At 34.4% G+C, this 12,908-nt stretch overlaps 1 pseudogene; it reads left to right on the forward strand.

Moving 5' to 3' along the window:
- Positions 1–693: 693 nt before the first annotated feature.
- On the forward strand, positions 694–12,483 carry LOC131198104 (extracellular calcium-sensing receptor-like; annotated as a pseudogene).
- Positions 12,484–12,908: the final 425 nt, after the last annotated feature.

Raw genomic sequence — 12,908 nt, forward strand, 5'->3', positions numbered from 1 at the left:
ACTATAACTTGTTGCTGGCAATCCTTATGATTTATATTGATATATTGATCATCAATTGTGTTGTAAATGTTGTACCTTGATGAACGTATCTTTTCTTTTATGTACACTGAGAGCATATGCACCAAGACAAATTCCTTGTGTGTCCAATCACACTTGGCCAATAAAATTCTATTCTATTCTATTCTATTCTATTCTATTCTATTCTATTCTATTCTATTCTATTCTATTCTATTCTATAAAGTATATAGAAAATAGATAGAAATATAAAGATATATCTATATAGATATTCCACATGGAATTCCACTTCTAAAAAGAAACAATATCCATCCCCTTAATTAGTGTAATGTCTATAATTAAATTAGCTGATGTAAAATTGCAAAGACCAATGTTCAGAAACAGTCAAAGAAATATTGAATAAATATAAGCTCTGGCATTCGAGATAGGGGTATGTGTTTGTTTGTCTTTGAGGGAGATAAGTGGTCTAAAAATATGACATATAAATTCATAAATATGATTTCCTGTACCCAATATTTGGAGATTTAGACAGTCCAGAAAACTCTATTCATTTAATATGCAAATAATAATAAGCATAATTCATTCTACTCGTATACTGCTAAATTAATGGACATTTTAATGACCTCTTTGCTGATAGAGAGAAGAATCTGCAGAGAGATTTTAACACTTGAATTGAGGATGTTGGTAGGAACAGTATGCCTGTTAACTCTGCTTCCATACCCAGCATATGAAGCTCATACAGTGAAATGTAATGTATGGTATCCAAAACACCCACTTTATAGCTATCATCATTCTGGAGACCTCATCATTGGTGGCATCACATCTCATGGACTCTTTCTCTCCTATGCCAAAGATTTCATAAAGGAACCTCCACCAGCCATGCCTGAAGAACTTACGTAAGGAATTCATTTTTCTTTGTTATCTTCTTTATCCTTAATGGGCTGTCAAAGTGCATTGTAGGAAGATATACATTAGTGGCCAAAATTGTGGAAACCTTTTGGGAAAAGTGTATTTCTGAGGTTTGATGGCTAATAACACCACTTTCATTTTGGAGTTTCAAGATAATCATCTTCCACTGCTGGAATGGCCTGGGAATAGCCCAGAACTTAAAATCTGTAAATCTATGGAGCCGACTAAAGAAACTTGTTAGTCAGAAGCAGCCCAGCAATAAAACCCAGTTAATAAAAGCAATCATTCACATTATAACAGCTGCAGAATTAAAAGACTTGGTTTATTCCATGGGAAGATGTTGTAAGGCTGTAATTCATGCTAATGACAGTGATAATTTTTGTATATCTTGTTTTTTCTATGGTGATAATTTTTGTATATCTAATTTTTTCTACTTGTTTCACTTTTCTTCTTTATGCTGTAATTGCTATTCTAATAGCGAATCCTTCATAAAAGTTATTGCATTACATTTTTGATTAAATTATATTTCCATTGATATATAATTTTATGGTATTACTCAAAAAAAAGTGGTGCTAATAGTTAGTTTTAGAAAATACACTTTCCCCAAAAGTGGAAAAGTGTATTTTCCACACATTTCCACAATTTTGGCCACTACTGTATTAGTATAACTAAAGGAACTTTGGCTATGCAGGGAGCTGTGGTTTTTAGATTTGCACATAAATTTGATTGCTACATTTTCCTCTGTGCAGAAAAAAAAATTAGTTTTTTAAAAAAATATATGGAGGAAATATATGTTCACCACTATTTGCTCCAATGCCTCTGATATTGTATGCTTAAACAATATTTTTCACCACAGAGGAGATTGGCAAGGGTAGATCATAGTAATAATTTCTCCTCCTAATTTTTGGAACATAACATTTTTTATTATGATTTTTTTCCCTTTGCCTTTGGCATTTACTTGACCTATTCAGTTTATTTTCATTCTTAATCCTTATTCCTTGAGACAGATTTCTTACTTATTTATCTGTGTAGCAGGACACAATTTTTCCTTCAGGTTTAAAATGCAGTACCATTCAGTTCACAAGAACAAAGTATTCAACATCCAAATATTCAATTCTCTTCAGTTTTGCAATAAACAGAGGTTCATTCTATTTTATTTTACTTCCTCCATCAATATTTATTTTAAACAGTCATTTTGGAGATAATAATTATTACATATAATAAAAAATAAAAATGTAAGCATATAATATTTTACAATATGAGGAATATACAGGTGTCATGCATATATTAAATAGGAATGAATCTAATTCCTTAAATTAAATTTTAAATTTTAGAATTCTAAATTACCTGATACCTAATATACTAGATAAATTATCTGAGAATCATTATCTGATACACTTTGCAATATTCATTCTAGAATATTTTCAATGAATTACCAGCACATCCTGGCTTTGGCCTTTGCAGAAAAAGAAATAAATGAAAATCCTCAGATATTACACAATATAACCTTGGGATTCCATATTTATGACAATTACTACGATGCAAAATGGACGTTTTATTCCACTATGCTCCTTACATATACACTAGAAAGATTTTCCCCAAATTACAACTGTAACATAAAGAATAAGCTACTTGCAGTGATTGGTGGTTTAGATTCTGTTACTACTCTTGATATGGCAAATCTGCTGGATATCTACAAGATTCCCCAGGTAAGTTGTGACAATGAATGCTAGCAATTTCTTTCACATTTTTCTGTATACATCTTTGCACTTTAAATATTTCTGAAACAATTTAAATGATACTCAAGGTAAAGGGAAGGATTTCTGCAGTTTAAAATATAGTCATGAAGGATTGATTCAGAAATTATTTGTCTTTTGTATGAAAAAATGTTCATATTAGATAGATAGATAGATAGATAGATAGATAGATAGATAGATAGATAGATAGATGGATGGATGGATGGATGGATGGATGGTATAGATGATAGATAGATAGATAGATAGATAGATAGATAGATAGATAGATAGATAGATAGATAGATAGCAGATAGATAACAGATAGATACAAAATTTTGCATGTCAGAACCATGAATCAAGGGAAGCTGGATATTGTTGGACAGAAATATCAAGAATGACTACATTCTGGAGATTAGTGAACTCAGATGGGTGAAATTGGATCAAACAGATCTTCTGTGAACAAAAAAAAAATCATAGAAGAAATGGAGTAATGACAATCATTAACAAAAAAAGTCAAAAATTTTGACTAAATTAAAAAAATTGAAATGAGTTCAGCTGAAGTTCAAAACTAGCCAAAGAATAGCACCTGAGGGTAGAACAAGCACCTGAGGATAGAACAAGAAGCAATGGGTGGAAACTAATCAAGGAGAGATGCAACTTAGAACTAAGGAGAAATTTCCTGACAGTTAGAACAATTAATCAGTGGAACAACTTGCCTGCAGAAGTTGTAAATGCTCCAACACTGGAAATTTTTAAGAAAATGTTGGATAACCATTTGTCTGAAATGGTGTAGGGTTTCCTGCCTGGGCAGGGGTTTGGACTAGAAAATCTCCAAGTGTCAGGCCTGGAAACCATATTAGACTTTAGGGTTCCAGACGCTGCCACATTTTTTCCCCTGAGGGGAGGAGGGGGGTTGAGGGGTATGGTAACATTCTTCAAGCGGTCAAGGTCGGATGGTGTTCACATCTGCAGGAAGAGTGGCAAGAAGATATTCGAATGAACTGGAAGAACGTGGGACCATGTGACCATCAGAGGGGTCAGGGGGGTGGGACTCTTGGGGTTTGTATAACTGGGAAAAGAATCCGGAACTTCAGTTTTGGAATTGCACTCATCGTGTGCCAGTCTCCTCATGCTAGTAAAGAACTCTGGAAAAGAAATGCCTCCGAGTTTTCTTTTACGCAGAAGAGGTATTTCTGGAACCTTGACACCAAGGTCCCTTCCAACTCTGTTGTTGTTGTTGTTGTTGTTGTTGTTGTTGTTGTTGTTGTTGTTATTATTATTATTATTATTATTATTATTATTATTATTATTATTATTATTATTATTATTATTATTAGTTATTGAGATTCTCAGTCATCCAGGTCATGTTTGTCCCAAAGTTAGATATATACATCAAATTCACCAGGGAAGATGTAAAGGAAAATAATCTATCACTCCTGGACTGTGCACTACACATTAAGGAAGTCTGAATCTTAACATTGAAGTTTTCAGAAATTCTCCTACACAAATCAATATTTACATTTTGATTCCAACCACCCACTGGAGCTCAAAATGGGAGTCAGAACCCTATACCACCAAATTGAAGGCCTGTCTACCAGCAAAGATTGGAAAGAAAAAGTACTAAAATGCATCAAGGAAGCCCTCAAAACATGTGGCTATCTCAATTGAACCATCAAATCTCAAAAAAGACTTTATAGGAGCTCCTCCATAATAGACAATAAAGAGAACAATAAATAAAGCAACATTGTCACTTCAAACCTGATAATACACTAAGGCAAAGCTTGTCCACCCCAAGAATAAAACAGCCAGAAACATAGGAGAACAAACTCATTAGGATTAGATTCAGCAGTCCATCTCCATTTAAAAGACAACGACTCACATTTTGGACAGAGAGGACCACTGGTTTGAAAGAGGAGTCAAAGAGGCAACTAGGTCAAAATTGAACAGCCCTCTCTCAACAGAGGGGCAGGAATATGACATATTTTCTCTACAGTCTAAAACATAGTCCTTTCAACAGCTTCAAGAAGGCTCCACACCTATTTGCACCACTCAGCTGACCCTGATGACACAGATAAACCTCCAAGTGGCCTTAACAACTCACTAATAGAATGCCAATGATCAGCTGTTTGCAAGGAGTATAAATCCCACCATCCAGTCAGAGCTGAAGAATCTTCTTGGATGAGAAGCAAAAAGTCTTCAAAGAAAAACCAGAAAGTCCAGTTGCCTCTTGAAAAAAACACCTTTGGGATAGCCAAAGAATATTGTGCCTTTCCCCCCCCCCAAAATTATTATATCAACAAGGTTTTTAAAAATGCCAATATTCTGTACTATTATGCAACAGTTAAAAATAGATGTATTGTAATAATTTATATAATTTATAAATTCAATAGATGAAGAATATTGGTCTGAAATTCATGTTATACATAAAGAGGTATCCCAAAATATAGGAAGTAAAAGGTGAGTGATCTACAAATACAGAAAACAACATAAAGTTAAAGGCCATAGAAATTTAATTCTCTGATTATCTCTGTTAATCTCATTTTTAAATCAGATTTTGTTTAATTCTAAATTTTATTTAATATTATGTTAGATGTATTATATATACATTTGATAACTGTATGCATCTTATAATCTATGGACTGAATGAAAAAATAAAATTTAGAATTATATATTATTATATGCAGATGGAGGGACATGGTGGCTCAGGGGCTAGGACGTTGAGCTTGTTGATCGAAAGGTCAGCAGCTCGGCGGTTCGAATCCCTAGTGCTGCTATGTAATGGGGTGAGCTCCTGTTACTTATCCCAGCTTCTGCCAACCTAGCAGTTTCAAAAGCACATAAAAATGCAAGTAGAAAAAATAGGGACCACCTTTGGTGGGAAGGTAAAAATGTTCCGTGCGCCTTTAGTGTTGAGTCATGCTGGCCACATGACCATGGAGATGTCTTCGGACAGCATTGGCTCTTCGCTTTGAAACGGAGATGAGCACCGCCCCCTAGAGTCGGCAATGACTAGCACGTATGTGCGAGGGGAACCTTTACCTTTATATGCAGATGGACAATACTAATAATTGAATTTAACACATACTCTTATATATGGCACATGATAATAACTGCTGTAGTTATTTTCTTCTTTTCATGATCTCTTTAGCTTAGCTATAGTACCACTCCAGTGATGAAGGACAAATCTTCTGGCCTTCCCTTCTACCAAATGGTTCCAAAGGAAGATCTTCAATATGAAGGGATTTTGTCTCTACTTCTGCACTTCAGATGGATATGGGTTGGAATGGTGGTTATGGAGACCGATGGTGGAGAAGGAGTTTTACGAACAGTGATACCTATGTTTCCTCAGAAGGGTATCTGTATTGCATTCATAGAAAAAATCCCTGGCATAACTTTTATTACTAATATCTTTGAGTTACTTAATAAAGGGAGGAAGACTTATGATACATTGACAGCTAGTAAGGCTACAGTGATAATTGCTTTTGGTGAATCTAATTCCTTTGGGTTTTTTAGATTTCTCTCTTATCAATCAGATGAAGATGTAGACAGTAAACATCGGAAACCTCTAGGAAAGCTATGGATCTTCACAGCCCAAATGGAGATTGCTTCTTTTGGATTTCAAAGGTATTGGGATTTAGGAATTTTCCATGGAGCTTTAGCCCTTGCATTTCATTCCAATGATGTGTCTGGATTTCAGCAATTTATTGAGAGTCGAAATCCTTTCACTACGAAAGGAGATGGTTTTTTCAAAGGCTTTTGGGAGCATGTCTTCAACTGTCGATTTCTAGGTACACTTATCAATGAAGAAGAGGAGAACATTTGCACTGGCCAGGAGAAACTAAATAAACTCTCTGCCCCACTTTTTGAAATATCCATGTCTGGCCACAGCTACAGTATCTACAATGCTGCCTTTGCCATAGCCCATGCTTTACATGCCATGTTTACATCAGGACTCAAACACAGATCAACAAAGGATGGTGGGCTATGGGTTCCTAATCAGCCATTTTGGAAGGTATCATGCACTTTAAAGTCTTGAGTCCTAAATCTCTAGCCATAGCAATTCAATGTCTTTATTTTCAAATCCAGGTGGATTTGAGATGGATTCCAATTTATCTAATTTCTACAGCTTCCTTTCTAGAATGTGTAGAAGCCTATTAAGATTATCCCAGTCCAAATCTAACTATGTCATTTTGTGATTGTGGTTATTAGGAATTAAGTAATTAACAAAGGGCAGGGGAAATACTGAGCCAGGTATTTCCCCCCTCTTATGTATTTGGATGATAGAGACTCAACACTGAAATAGTTTCTTTGGATAAGTGCATTAATATATAATTTTGTCTACAATATTTGTCTTTTTTTTTTCATTCAGCTGCATCACTTTTTGAGATATGTTACATTTAACAACAGTGTTGGAGACAGAATATTGTTTGATCAGGAAGGGAAGATGATTGCTGGATTTGATATCATTAATCTATTTTTTTCTGAAAACCAGACAAGGGTAAAAATTGGAAGGATTGACTCACATTCCCCTGCAGACGAATCATTCATCATTCAGGAAGATACCATAAAATGGAACAAATGGTTTAATCAGGTTGGTTGCAGTTGGAGGCAACCTGCATGTGAGCAGTGAATCTTAGTCCTATCAATAAAAATGAGAACCGGTAGTCCTATCAATAAAAATGAGAAAAATTGAACCCTGCATTTTCTTTGTTGGATAGGAATTCAATAAACTATCTAGAATAGGAAATATTAAAGTGATTGTTAACTAAAAGAATAAAATCAGTATTAGTCATGACAAAAAAGCCATTTTTTAAATTTGGTTTATCATCTTTACAAAATTTCAAATCTCAAAGTTTTTCTCAAAACAAAATTTCAAATCTCAAATTAAAAAAAAATCGCAAAACTTTGCAAAAGCATCAAAAATTATTTCTGAGCTGTCACTTTATATACTATATTTTGCAGAAACACGTTTTCCTCTTTTCACTTTTGAAAGGGTCGTTAATGAAACTGATTAGGAAATTCAATATTTGAAAAACAAAACCTTGCAATTGTTGTCCCATCTAAGCATGGTGACATGCTGGGAAATATAGATTCATGGTAATCAAGTTACCAAAAACATAGGGTTCATAAATGCCCTGCTGCAGATATTTGATTGTGAATGTTATAACAGCAGCTAGGATTGTGTTTGCTAAAAATTGGAAAAATGAGAAATTACCTTTGCAAGATGAAAATGATTATGATTATTAGGAAAATGATGGAATGTGCAAAAATGAGTAAATTGACATTTGAAATTAGAGAGCAGGAAGATAAATAATATTACAAGGTATGGGATTTATTCTATCAATGGCTAGAAGGAAGAATACGTTAGAAAATATTTGAGAAAGGTTAATATAAAAGAAAATATGAATATATTGACTCAAATAGATATATGATGATGGAATGAATGATGTAATTAGATAAAATATTAACTTGGGGAAATCCACATGAAAGGAGAGAATGAAATGTTATAGCCATTGGTTAACTAAAGGATTAAGTGATTAAGATATTTAAATAGATACCAGATGGATGTATAGCAAGAATAGATAAATTAAAGAGGTGTATATAATGAAACTGTACAAAAGATTTGTAACCAGCCCACCAACACACTGTAATTGGATTGAAGATGCTTTTATATTTGTCCGTTTTAAAAAATAAAATTCAAAAAAATAAATAAATGCCCTGCTGCATAATTATTCATGTCTTTCTTCTCTTGCTTTGGCTTTATGAATTAGTCAGTTCCAGTTTCTCTGTGTACACCAAGATGTTGTCCAGGTTCTTGGAAGCAGATGATAGAGGGGAAGCCATTTTGCTGCTACTCTTGCATCAAATGTCCAGAAGGGAAGATTTCTGAGAAAGAAGGTAAGGATTGACTAATAATGTTCAGCTACCATAATGGAGTCTGATTCAGTTGCAATGAAGGCTGCTACAGACACTCACTTGCTCCTCCTCACTCTCCCCAGCAATTCTTCTTGGAATCTCTGTACTTTATCAGACTTGTAACTTATGAGCAAGCAATAAGATGCCAAACTTACCTGCAAGGTTTTAATCATAATTGTGCATGTTCAGAAGATAGGAACTTAAGTCACACAGAAATATTGCTCTCTTACTAGAAGTAATTCCAGCATCTGGCTTGTGTATCATGACATTTAGAATATAGTTATTTACGACTCTGGTTTATGGACTAATCGTGATCTCATCTCTCCCTTGATTTGGCATAATTAATCTTCAGATTGACTTTGGATTGTTCAACTTGGAAATTAACTTTACCTAGTCAAGTTTTAATCTACAGACATTAAAAAGTTTAGGAAATTTATATGGTCATCCAAGTCACAGTGATTCCAGGCAGCTTTCAGAAATAAAACCCCAAATACAAACCACAATAAACCCCCACCTTTCTAGTGACAACAATCAAACAAACCACTTTATTGGCTTGTATCCCCATGGGGTCCCCAAGCCCCCTGCCAAAACTCTGTTTTCAGGGCCTTATGAAAAGTATCTAGATGGGATCAATCTTATTTCCATAAGGATGATGGACCACCATAGAGAAGACTCCTTTTTCTTGGTCCCACTAGATGGCCCTCCTTAACGATGGGATCTGTAACATTTCTTTCTCCCCAATAACTATTTCTTGCTGTCTTGCTGTTGGGATTTGCAGTAGTAAGTCTTCCTCTTTACACTCTTGTGTATCTAGGAATTGTGTCTGGCTTCTGAAGGGCTACTAAAATATAGGGTATGAAAATTCCTTGATGATGTCATGTCCCAATTCTTGGCAGGTCTCTCCACGTCTTCCAATCTTGCACTGCTTCTTTGAGTTTTTCTATGTTCTGGTTGGTATCAGTTTTGATGGTGGAAATTCACTTAGCGAATTCCAATTCTTCATGACTAAATGAACATTATATTTTTCAAGGATTGTCTGCTGATAACTAATTCTATTGAATTTTTGAAAGCTGACAATTGTGTCAATCATGGTAGTATATAATCACATCTTCCTCTCTACATGTTTTTGATTGCCTTCATTTTTTCCATGCATCAGGGTCTTCTTCATACCTTAATATGTTTCGTACCTTCACATTATATATTGAAATATTTTATAATTATTTTGCTGTTAATGCTTCCAGTGAGTAGTCTGGTTTTATTTCATCTAGTAGTGAATGGCAAATTCTTCTTGTGATTCAAAGTTTTGCCAATAATTTTTTCCAATACTAATTTTTTTTGTTCAGCATTTTTGACTATGCAACTTTCACAGGCAAAATATTACAACTGTTAAAATGATGATCGTGATATTGGCAATATATATCTTTATTTTCACTGTTACATTTTATTGCTTCTTTATATTTTCTGTAGATTTTATGGATACAGATGCCAACAATTTGTATTTTAATGCTAGTAATATACAAACAGTGACTAGCTCAGATTCTTCTGGGTTGTCCTTGGTTATTAACACACTCTCAGCTTTATTGTTTTTATTTTTAATATTAGTAGAATTCACACTTTCTCTTTTCATCCTTAGGAATAGATTCCTTGAATTTCCAATTGCCAAAGTCACATCATAAGAATATCTGAGGTCCCAGCACTTTTAATTTGTAATTTCTATTTATTTGGCTCCAATATTTCGGATGAAAGGGTATATATATAAATTAACTAAAAATGATGATATACAAAAATTATACATTTTTTTTAATTTCCTGAGTTTGAACTATGTAGTTATCTCATAGTTTATTCTGTTGTTTCTTCATGAGCAAATTTTTCAGTATGCAGATGAGGTTTTAATAGCTACCCACACATTTGTTGCAGTCTTCTGTGGTGGAATGTAATCTGGATTCCCAGAAGAAAAGCAATGCATTCCAGAGAAGCAAGAGGCAGCAAAGCTTAGCTAGTTTGGGAGAGAAGAGAGTAAAGATAGGTCCTTCCTAGGAGTTCTTATATATTCAAAATAAAGCCATATTTTAATCAATGGTGGGTTTCAAATTTTTTTACTACCAATTCTGTAGGTGTGGCTTAGTGGGCATGGTATGGCATGGCATGGCTTGGTGGACATGACTTGATGGGCGTGGCAGGGGAAGGATACTGTAAAATCTCCATTCCCACCTTCCAGGGAAGGTTGCTGCAAAATTCCCATTTCCTTCTGATCAGCTGGGTCTCAGCTAATAAATAAATATTTTTATTTATTAGTCAGGAATAATAGAGAAACTATTTATAAAAAATTGTGTGTTTTCCTTGGGTTTTCTTTTTTTTAATCTAACATCTAAAAGGTAAAACCAAACATTATATAGTCAAGGTGGAAAAATAAATATATTTTGAGATGTCTCGTGTGTTACTTTAACCAATAGATGCTAGTACTGTGATTGCAAATATGCATGCATTCTCTTGAATCCAGTTTTTGCATCTGGCAAAGTCTCATTTTAAAATTTTATTTATTTATTAGATTTTTTTTTATCCCACTCTTATTACTTTATAAATAATTCAAAGTGGCAAATATACATAATATTCCTTCCTCTTCTCATTTTCTCCATAATAATACTCGTGTGAGGGTAATTGGGGCTCAGAGATAGTGACTAGCTAACGGTCACCCAGCTAACGTTTATGCCTAAGGCAGAACTAAAACTGACAGTTGCATTCAGTAATTTGAAATGGACCCTGCAGTGTTAAGGATGCATATATTTCTCTCTCTCCTAAATATTTAAACAAAACAAGTATTTGTTTCAAATCCATTGCATAAGGGAGTTTAATTTTGTTGTCTGAATTTTAGATATGACTGAAAGACAGTTCATACAAAGTTTTTCTTTGCAATGTAATACTTAGTTACAGTACAGTATATAAGAAATTATGCTCTTCCTAGGTTTTAAGCATACATTCGAGACTCAGACCATATCTTTTCCATATCAGATTGGAATGACTGCTACAGCTGTACAGATGAAAATTATCCCAACAAAAAACAGGATTCCTGCATTCCCAAAGATATAAGTTTCTTGTCATATAAAGAACCATGGGGATCATCTTAGCCTGTTTTTCTTTTTTCTGTTCCACAATCACAGTTCTGGTACTAAGGACATTTTTGATGCATCACAACACTCCGATCGTCAAGGCCAGCAACCGGGATATCACCTATATTCTCCTTTTCACCCTCCTGCTCTGCTTCCTTTGTACATTGCTATTCATTGGTCAGCCCAATAAGGTGGCATGTCTTCTCCGACAAACTGGTTTCAGCATCATCTTCTCTGTGGCTATTTCCTGTATTCTGGCCAAGACTGTGACTGTGGTCCTGGCTTTCATGGCCACCAAGCCAGGAAGCAGGATGAGCCAGTGGGTGGGGAAAAGATTGGGCTATGCTTTTGTTTTAATAGGCTTCTTAATTCAGGTTGGGATTTGCATTCTATGGTTGTCCATCTCTCCTCCTTTTCCAGATGCTGACCTGCACTCAGAGCCTGGAAAAATTGTCTTACAATGTAAGGAAGGTTCTATGATTATGTTTTATTCTGCAAGGTGTTATATGGGCTTCCTGGCCACAGTTAGTTTCATAGTTGCTTTCTTTGCTAGGAAATTACCTGATAGTTTCAATGAAGCCAAATTCATCACTTTCAGCATGTTGGTCTTCTGCAGTGTTTGGATATCCTTTGTTCCAACCTACCTGAGCACCAAGGAGAAATTCACTGTGGCTGTGGAGATTTTCTCAATGTTAGCTTCAAGTGCTGGGCTGCTAATCTGCATCTTTTTCCCCAAATGCTATATTATTGTGTTGAGACCAGAGCTGAACAATAGGCAACTGAAGAAGAAAGGGTTATAAATGTTTTTCAATTATTTTCTATTATTTAGCAATTTGCAATGCAGAACAATTTTTGTTTTTTTCTGCCTGTATTGCAGAATACACCTTAATATTTGTCTAATAATTTGTTGCATATCCTGTAAAATTATTTTCTCTATAGCAGTCAGAATTAGAATTTATTTATAAATTATTTTTAAAGTATAACTCATTGCTTTTTTTATCAATTTATATAGCCATATATCTTATGATTATTGATTCAGGATTGCACAAAAATATCTATCTGTCAGACGGTCTGTCTATCTATGTCTTAGTCTCTATACATTTCCAAAGATGATTTAAAAAAACTCTCACTTTTTAAATGAAGACCCTTTCTTTGCTGAGATCAAATCCCCTTGTATCCTCAGAATACTATGTTAAAATGAAAATAAGTAAAATTAAATTAAAAC

Source organism: Ahaetulla prasina, chromosome 4 (assembly GCF_028640845.1).
Source record: "Ahaetulla prasina isolate Xishuangbanna chromosome 4, ASM2864084v1, whole genome shotgun sequence".
Lineage (NCBI taxonomy): Eukaryota > Metazoa > Chordata > Lepidosauria > Squamata > Colubridae > Ahaetulla > Ahaetulla prasina.